Source organism: Netta rufina (assembly GCF_964035555.1).
Source record: "Netta rufina genome assembly, chromosome: 2".
NCBI classification, from domain to species: domain Eukaryota; kingdom Metazoa; phylum Chordata; class Aves; order Anseriformes; family Anatidae; genus Netta; species Netta rufina.
In genome coordinates, this window is record NC_140124.1 from 54582912 (window position 1) to 54593716 (window position 10805).

A 10805-nucleotide genomic window follows, 5' to 3' on the forward strand; every position below is an offset into this window, starting at 1 on the left:
TCCATTCCTTCTTCACTAACCTTGGCATCTGCAAGGCTGCTTCTCACTCCTCTCTCTCCCAGCTGCTGTTTCCCAGCAGATTTTTTTCCCCTTTTTAAAATATGCTCTCACAGAGGTGCAAACACCATTGCTTATTGGCTCAGCTCCAGCCAGTGGCGGGGCCCTTATCTACCATGGGGCAGCTTCTGGAGTCTTCTCACAGAAGCCATCCCAATAGCCCCCCTGCTACCAAAACCTTGCCATGTCAACCCACTACACAGGGTTACAGGATTGCTGGATGAGGGAAGCACAACTGAAGTCATCTATTGGACCTTTGAAAAACATTTGAAAAAATTCCGCACAACGTCCTTGTCTCTCAGCTGGAGAGAGATGGATTTGATGCATGAACCACTTGGTGGCTAAGAAATAGGCTGGATGGTCGTACTCAAAGAGTTGTGGTCAACAGCTTGATGTCCAAGTGGAGATCAGTGATGAGTAGCGTTCTGAGATTTGTTTTGGGACCAGCACTATTTAATGCCACTGTTAGCAACATGGGCAGTAGGATTGAGTGAACCCTCAGAAAGTTGGTGGATGACACCAAGCTGAACAGTGCAGTTGACATGCTGGAGGGTAGGGATGTCATCCAGGGGAACCTTGACAGGCTTGAGAGGTGGGCCTGTGCAAACCTCATGAAGTTCAATGAGACCAACTGCAAGGTCCTGCACCTAGGTTGGGACGATCCCACACATGAATACAGGCTAGGCAGTGAGTGGACTGAAAGCAGCCCTGCAGAGAAGGACTTGGAGGTATTAGTGGATGCAAAACTGTGTATGAGCCAGCAATGTGGAGTTGCAGCCTACAAAGCCAATCATCACCTCCCCTGGCTGTGCTTCTTTTGATGCAGATGAGAATACCATTGGCTTTCTGGGTTGTCATTGACAGCTCACATCTATTGTTTTTTGTTTGTTTTCCAGTACATCTCTGCAGGGCTGCTCTTAATTCATTCCTTACCCATTCTGTACAGATGTTTAGGACTGCCCTGATGCAAATGGCAAATCTGCTGAGGATGCCCTCAGTCATGTCACCAGTAAAGATATTAAACAGTACTGCTCTCATTACAGTCCCCTGAGGGACACCACTCATCACTGGTGTCCATCTGGACATTAAATCATTGGTTGCAACTCCATGGATATCACAATCTAGCCAAATCCTTACCCACCAACTCATTCACCCCTCAAATTCATATCTCTCAAACTGAGAGATGAGGATGTTATGTGAGACCATGCCAATGGCCTTACAGAATTTTACATCAGTTGCAATTCCTTTGTCCACCAGTGCTTTCAATCTGTCATACAAGGCCATCAAGTCAGTCAGGCATGATTTACCCTTTGTCAAGCTATGCTGGCTGTCACCAATCACCTCCCTGTCCTCCGTATGCCTTAACATGATTTGCAGTAGGATCTGCTCCATGATCTTACTGGGCATAGAAGTGAAGCTGACTGGCCTGTAGTTCCCTTTTTGACCTTTTTAAAAATGGGGCTTATGCTTCCCCTTTTCCAGTCTCTGGATTCTTTTCCCGACTGCCATGACTTTTCAAATATGATGGATAGTGGCTTAGCAACTTAATCTATCAGTTCCCTCAAGTCCAAAAATGGGCTTTTGTGCATTTGTGTTTCTCAGATGGTCTCAAACCAGATCTTCTTCTATGATGGATGGGACTTCATTCCCAAAGTTCCTGCCTTGAGATTCAGGGACTTGGGAGATATGGGAAGAGCAGAAGCCCATGAAAACTGAGGCAAAATAGTTGTTGAATACCTCAGCCTTCTCCATGTCAGTTGTAGCCAGATCCCCTATCTCATTCATTGAAAGGGGTACCACTTCTTTTGCCTTCCTTTTCTGACTGTTGTAGCTGTAGAAGCCCTTATTATTATTCTTCACATCCCTTTCCAAGTTTAGCTCAAGTTGTGTTTTGGCTTGCGTGATCTCATCCCTGCACTCCTAGGCTTTATTGCTATAATCTTACCAGGATGTAGTCTCTTCCTCCACTGTCTACACATTTCCCTCTTGCATTTCAGCTTAATCAGCAGGTCTTGTTTCAGTCATGCTGGTTTCCTGTCTTCCTTGCTTGATTTCTTGCACATGGGAATCAAGAGCTCTTGTGTTCTAAGAAAAATGTATTTAAGTATCTTTTCAAAAAGAAGTATTTTTAATAACATCTAAGTGTGGTATAAATGGTGGTCCAGAGAAGTTGTGGGTACCCCATCCCCATCCTTGAAAGTGTTCAAGGACAGATTGGATGGGGCTTTGGGCAAATTGATCTACTGGGATATGCCCATGCCCATGGCAGGAGGTTGAAACTATATGATCTTTAAGGCCCCTTTCAACCCAAACCATTCTATGATTCTAACAAAATAGAGACCAATATGCTTTTGTTTTGTGGATAACATATTCCCTATTTTCATATATGAAAACTTGAAATTAGTTTGGTGTTTTGCTAAATTGTTCATGTCATTCACTTCTTCTTCCAGGTTATTTGACTATTTAAAATTTGATATCTGTTATTGTACAATACTTATGAAATACTTAGATTAGTGACTGAAGGATACTTATGAAAAATACACAATATTATGAAAGAAAAATGTAATAAATCTAGTCAGAATCTCATAATAATTGAACATCTAGAGATACATAGCACCTCTTCTAGTTAACCATTTGCTTTAGCAACACATTTTTAGTGAATCTAAGCCTCATTGATGTTGCACCATAATATTGCACACTTGGAATTTTATTTTCAATGTTCAGTATTCTAAGAACAAACATTTCTGCTCCCTAAGAAATAGTGATTTAGTGTTCATTTGAACAGATCAATCTGAAAATAGATCTAAAATGGAACTCAAATTTTAAAGAGAAATGATGAGAAGACAAAGTAGAAAAGGCAGCAGAGTTGAACAACATTTAAGAATGTTATCTACTGACTGTTTTTTCTAGAGAATTTTCTATTTCTACTTTTCTCTGTTGGTGTTACAACATTGCATTGTTTTCTGAAAACAAATGAAGGATCATGGAATAATACAGAATATGAATTAGGTATGCTGCAGTCTGAATGCACTTTCCTCAGCAACTAGCTTGTCAAATAAATACTGTCCCTTTTTCTGCTTGCTCCTGAATAGATTTGGTTTTCCTAAGTTTATTATTAATGAATTATGTGCAATGTAAATGAAATAAAGGCTATGTTACCTTCATTTGGATTTATCTAATTCTGCTGAGGCACTATTATGTTCTCTTCCTTGGTCAAATGATCTAATGTAAGAAGACAGTGTATTTTATGCTCAGATGTTTTTTTGTTTCATATGTCTTGTTTGGTATGGTTTAGTTTGGTTTGTCTTTTAATTCTCTAGCGAGACAAAGTAGTAAGAATACCGGATAATTTAATTAAATATATATTTTTGATAAATTTTCAAGAAATGAGAAAGGAGGTGAAGGAACCAGAAAAGAATAGAAGAAGCAGAGAACAACCATAAAAGGAAAGAAAAATGTCCAATTTTTATTTTAGTTGTGTATCATTTCAATTGGTTTACCCAGCAGGAAATTAGATGCATCCAATTGTTTCTTCTTAATTGCATTGGAGAAAAAAATGCTTTCAAAGACTGCCCATAAATATTCTAATTTGAACATACAAACTAGGCTGCCCTGTTGTTTGTACATAGAAGAATAAGCAAAGCCTGTTCTTCCACAGATTGGTTTTACATATCCAATATTGTTGAAATGATTCAAGGAGTTGCATCAGTGTATGCAACACACTATGCCTTTAATCTCCCTTCTTCATGAGATCTGGCTATTTACTGGTTCAGTTCCTTACAGCAGATGCTATCCTGTCTTAAACAGGCAAAAATATCCATCATTCCTTTTCATACTATGATTTTACAGCTCTGTCAATATTCATCATAGCAGTGAAAAATCAACTCTCAGATAGTGCGTGTGTGTGTATATTGTGTGTATATATATATATATATTGAGCTCAGCTTTAAAAGAAGTTTGCAGTTTAAGCAACCTTACAACAGTCAGCTTTGTATTCACTGTAAACCAAATTTTAGAAGTCTCTAAGGCATTTGTACAGTGGAAAATGTAACATGCAAATATGCACAGCAATTCTTCTTCCCGTATTGTTCTAAGAAATGCATCTTCTCAGAGTTGGAAAGCAGTAATCAAAGATTTGACACAATCTGATCTGATGGTGATTATGAAGGTCAAAAGTCCTGCTAGGAATATCCTCAGAAATAAAAAAACAATAGGCTGTGCCAGCTCATTGGGTATCATCCTTTAAAGAAACTACTATCCATAACGGACTAATTCTGCAAGAAAAGTATTTCTTAAACAGTCTGCTGTTTATGCATCATAATGTAAGCTTAGGAGTCCCTGAAGGAAACCTAGGTATAATTAACTTTAGAAGCTAATACAGCAGAAAAGTAAATTCATACTACTACCAAAGTACTTTCTATACCTATATAGAAGAGAATGTCACTTGTTAAATTGGGTTCTTGCTCTGATTTGTAGACTGTTTAGTCTTTTATTTATTTATTTATTTATTTCCCTTCTACAGTCTCCTACCAGCTCTCAAGTGCTGAGAATGGCCATACTTTCTTACTTTTTTTTTTTTTTTTTCTTATAGTGTCCTTTAAACTAAATCAATATAACCATACATTAACATTCTAATAAGGCACTCGGTATTCAGGGTCATTCTTTTCTTGCACTGCACAGTCAGATTTTAAAGAAGTTTTACAGAAAATGAACAAAATTAAGGGGGAAAATGAAAAAGTGGTTGGTATTATTAGAAATGTCTCTATCTATATGAAGAGGAATCTTTTAATTCTTCCCATAACAGATTACAAAGAAACATGGTTTTGGATAAGTAGCATGAAATTCAGTGTGCTTATAATTCTATTCCTTAGCCTTTGTACAACTTAAAAATGTATTTTATTTAATCAATGTAGCTTTCATTTCTGTCACACCTAAGATATCCTGCTTCATATTTGGAAATTTCATTGATGTTGCATTTATTATTTTGCAATTGAAGAATGGGGTACAATAGTCTAAGAATCAGACATTAAAGTAACATACCCTGAGAAGGAATAAATGATACAAACATACTCCCTTGAAAAAGCTACACATTTCATTATGGATATAGAATTTTTCCATCCTCCATATTTTTCTTAGACACCTTTTTTTTTTTTTTCTTTCTGAAAAGTAGCAGAATACATTGTCTATCTGCAACAGTTTCTTCTGATAAATGAATGTGGAAAAATAGTCATCAGTGTTTGGTTATCTAAGGTAGAGCAACATGCATGTTTTGCAATGTGAGTGGTGCACTGACTGTCACGTTCCAGCCTCTAATGAGCCTCTGAGGATAAAATTGTAAATAAATTATGGACTTCTTATCTACCAAACAGACAGTAATCAATTAGTCATTGTTTTTTGGCTGCCATAAGTGCTCCAAATAAATTGGCTTTATGAGATATTTATGATTTGACAATTAACACACCCCCACAGGATTAGGATTAATTGTTGTACTATTTGTAGCAAACCAGATAATGCAGTTCAACCTCAGTAATAAAAGAAGCTTAACATTCAGCAACGTTTTTGTGCCATTTGTTTTCTAGTTGGAAATTCAGTACACAGTACAGGATTTTAATAAATGAGCAATAATAAAAATAACAACTACAACAACAACAACAATAATAACAATGATAATAATAAAGAATAAAAGTATTTCAGGCCAAAGTAGGCCTTGAAGGAGCTCTCTTGAAGGATAAAATATTTTCCTAAGAAGATAATTGTTTTATTGCACATAAATATGGGAGTTATAGTGTTGGATTGACATAGTGATATTCTGTCATGTATTTCCATATCAATACAAAAATTTTTAAAGTGGCAGTGAAATGCTTTTCTCTAGAAAAAGAGCATCCCTAGTTCTCAACACTGTGACTGATCTTTTAACCCACCTACATCATTTATTGCCTTATGTCCATTCAGTAAGCATTTTTATAGCTCCAAATTCAGCAGTTTCAATGGGAAAGGAATATTAACTCTTTCCAAAATAGCAGTGATACCTAGCCATGAGCCTTCCTGTAGACAATGGAGGAGGAGATCATGATGGAGTAGATATCCACGCTGTAGCCCATGGAGGACCTGATTCTGAAGCAGGTGGATTATTTTCTATAGGAACTGTGGCTCATAGACAATCCACACTGGAGAAGGGAAAAAGTGTGAAGAGGAAAGAGTGCTAAAAAAGAGTTTTTATGGACTGACCATAGCCTCCCTTCCCCAACCTCCTTTGCTGCTTGGGGGATGGGGAAGGGAGGGAGTGGTAGAGGATTCACAAATTGAAGGAGTGAAGTTGAACCTAGGAAGTCAAGTCAAGTCTGTTTTGCCTGTGACAGTAGCTGGTAAATGATTTCCCTGACTTTACCTCAAACCAAAAACTTTTATATCTTATTTTCTTGCCTGGCCTGTTGAAAGGGAGGAGTGAGAGGGCAGATGGGTAGGTGTGTGGCAGCTACCCTATGGCAACCTACAACAACAGTTTACATAGCTTTTGCTATAGATGGATTTCCCTGTTGAGTTAGCACACCAGTTACCAAAGAGATTCAGTCAGTGTGTCATAACTTATTCATAGGATGCTGAGAAAAACATTTGCTTTCTTGTTGCATGGAACTCTTCCTGTGATTGCAGATTTCCACACAACAGCTTAAGGAAATGTTGTGGAAACTGCTAAATTATATAATTAAAAAAAAAAATAAATAAAAGTACAGTGCATCCAGACTGAAAGAAGGAAATCTTTAGGTCAACTGCTTGCCTCAGACTGGACTGAACAGCAGAATTTCCTTTTTTTTTTTTTTTTTTTTTTTTTTTCTTTCTGCTTAGGGATACCTCCTTTTACAAAAGGTATTACAGAACAGGTAACATTCTCTTGGATGAGACAGGACTTAAAGGTTAAAGCAGAGAGACTCTTCCCAGTCACAGGCTAGCAGACTAACAGAATTCCTGACAATCCAATATCTGGAAAAAATGAACAGCAACCTTAATATTCAGGAAGTAAAGGGTGAAACAGAAGTATCTGTTAGCGTTAGGTCAGAGGTTGGACTCGATGATCTTGAGGTCTCTTCCAACCTAGAAAATTCTGTGATTCTGTGATTCTGTGATCTTTGTCTTCCACTGACTTGTGCTTTTTTGTTTGTTTTTCTGTAACTAGAACAGAAAACGCTATGTCTTCCTGCTCTGTTCAGTGCATTCCCTCCTCTTCCTGTGCTTTCTTCTTCAAGTTATTTAGCATACCCTACATTTCCAACAGGATGGTTAAACAGTCTAGAAGCTACTTGAAAAAACAGCATTTTTTTCTTCCATGTCTCCACTGTAATTTTGGCACTATGTAATTTTGGCACAATGTAGACTGTAAGAGCTGAAAGGGAAAAGCACAGTACTTGCTCCTATAACTTCCAATCTGCAACTTAAATGACTTTTTATTTATTCCCACATCCTTATTAAACAATCCTAAATTTACCTGTGATTCTAAAAAAACTAACCTTCCAAAAACATATAAAAACAAACAACAACAACAGCAACAACAACAAACACAGACATTTCCACAGTTTTTTTGGTACAGATCCATATAGGAGCAGTTCTTGAAGAGCTACTGCCCATGCAGGATCAGATCAGGAAGGACGGCATCCCATGGGAGGGACCCCACATGGAGCAGGGGCAGAGAGTGACTGTGAAGAAGCAGATGAGACAAAGCATTAGGGACTGACCACTGCCCCTATTCCCCATTTCTCTGCACTACTTGGAGGGACATAGGAGAGGGTGGATGGGGGAAAGGTGTTTTTAGCTTGTTTTGAGTTTCTCCCTGCTCTATCTTGTTAGTAATGGGTAATAAATTACATTAATCTCCCTATGCTGAGTCTCTTTTGCCTGTGACGATAATTGTTGAGTGATCTCCCTGTCTTTATCTCTGCCTGGGCAACCAGTTCCAATGTTTTGATCAGACTCACAGAAATGAAAAACATAATAATAATTAAAAAAAATAATAATGTTATGCTTAAATGGAACATTCTGTATCAGTTCATATCCATCATCTCTTGGCCTTTTCAGTGGTACCTCTGATAAGGCTTCAGCTCCATTTTCCTTACTCCCTCCCACCAGGTATTAAAGCACATTGATAAGATCTCCGTGGATCTTTCACTTCTCCAAAATAAATAGTTATAGATCTGTCAGCATCTCCTCATATCAGACACTCCAATTCCCTTGATCATCTGCTCCATGGCCTTTTGTAGTATGTCTATGTCTGTCATAGTGGGGAAGTTACAACTGGAACCAACACTCCAGATGTGACCTCACCTGCTGTAGAGAAATGTTATTACCTTCCCCTCTACATGCTACATCCACTTCCAATTGAAGAAATAAATATTAGGTCATATCCTCACCTCTTGTAAATGACTACAGTTTCACAAAAATCAAAGGAGTTATACCAACTTACTATCTGAAGAGATGGCTCAAAATGTTTTGACTTGATATTTCAAGCCATTCCCTTTTTAGTCACCTTGTGGTGACTGCTGATCTGCTTAAAGCTTTGGTACATGGTAGGATAGAAGGCACATTTCTTTTGCTATGAGTATCAAATGACCTTTTAATGAAGGACTGAACTCATTTTCAAACTCAATTATGTTGTTAATTAAACTTACAGTTTCTCCTTTTTTTTTTTTTTTTTTTTTTTTTTTTTTTGATACAGTTGCTGGAGTTTCTGCTTTCAGCATTATGACAGTTACCTTTACGAGCACTTTTGAAATACCACCTCCAGCATTAACTTTATTAGATTATTCTTGAAGCAGCAGTGTGTCATTTTCAGCAGCACCATTCCGATCTCCTCAGACAGCACCCTCAGGGAAGACTTATTTTAGTTTCCAAAGTTAATAAAGTAGTAGCAGTGATTTGCCTTCCAGTGAATGTGCTAACTTACTTGAACATGTTGCTGATAATTTATTTTTCCCTACACTGGCCACTAGGTCTGTAAAACAGTATGTCTGTTTTACTGTAGTCCGTCTTCACACTCATGGATAGTGCTTTGATGCCTTCAGTAATACTTTTGTAACTCAGTCTTCATCAGTATATCTCACCCTATGAACTGTCTCCAGACTGTTGGTGTCAGCTGTTCAGTGTAAAGGAGGAAATCTAGCAGTTTAAGTTAGTAGCAAAAGTAGACTTCCATGGAACAAGGATTTCCACTGAAGATTTTGTGGCCAGTACCATAATTACACAAGTACATTATAATGTTGCCTATAAAAAACTATATACTGCACCCTCAAGCTTGATGTGTAAGGCTACCAGCAGCAGCTATGTCTTAGGCAAACTGTGGTATTTTTCACTTTAGGGAATTAAAGTCCTCCTGAGGGTTAAGATTTAATTTCTTGCAATTTTGAGTCTATGTGGCCTAAGTTACACTACACTGTTTCTTCTCTCCAGTGGATAAGAACTGAATCCAAACAAGGGGAACAGTTTTTCCCAAACAAAGGTTTTACTACTGCCCAGAGAGTTTTACTACTGCCCAGAAGAAAAAAAAAATATCCTTCTGATTTGGGAGGTTGTTAAAAACTATAAAAACTCTATACCCATCATATATTCTACTTTGAAAGTATTTGAGAGAATTTTATTACTTTAATTTCAACATTCATTATATAATGTTTCTGCAAAGAGAACAATGTTAAAAACAAATTCTGGTTCTCTCATTTGTCTTAATACCACTGCAACTCTAGATAACATCAAGAGGCAAATAAAACCTATCCTTAAAGAAATAAAAAGAGGAAATATTGTGTTATAGTGATAAATGGAAAGTTCTATGTAGATGAAGTTCTCAATTAGTTTTCTATGACCTGTTGGTCACTCAAAGAGTTGCCAGTCAAGATTTCCAGCTGCTAAATGTCAGTGACAATCAGTGAAAGACATTGAAAACTTGATTTTAAAAGGCTCTGGGCACTCCTGATTCCCACAGATTTCCTCAGGCTGCTGTCTGTACGCAAAACTTGGGAAAAACAAACAGACAAACAAAAAAGCTCATTTAATATTATTTTTCCAATAGCAATTACTTCAGATGCCACCAAAATGTTTTAAGTATTAGAACCAGGTAGTCTGGAAAGAAAGGAGGGAAAAAAATAACCTACTAAACAGGATCTCTATTAAACTGTCATTCATACAAGGATAATCTCTGTTGTACAGTACTTCCTACCTTTCTCTGCTGTGACTATAGCAAAAATACTGGGAACATTAGGAATGTAGTATCCATACCCACAGAATGTTTGGGATGTTTGCTCACTGTCAAGAACTGTAGAAATATCCTTAAAAATAAAGCAGAAATACTTATATAATCATCTGACCTCAGGAATTAAACTATTTTTCTTTAAAACAGAATAAAATAGAACCTCCAATGAGGTTCCATTCTATCAGACTACTATGATAACAGTTAATAGCAATTTTAGAAAAATATGATTTCTCCTAACAGAAAAAAACTTCCTGATAAACACAATTCAATAGTGAATTGTACCTAACAACTGCTACACAATGCAGATGTTCTTTGAAACTTCCAAAGTAGTCATTTCACATTGTCTAGAGACAACAGAAGGGTAAGCAGGTCATTTAAGTAATCTGGGGCAAAATATCACAGTATTGTCTTTCTCTTAACCAGAGATAACTACTAGTCTTGATTATCTAGTGATCAAATCCTGTTGATTTTCCTCATGGCTTAATCAATACAATGTTATCTTCCAGTTTATTTTGCACTA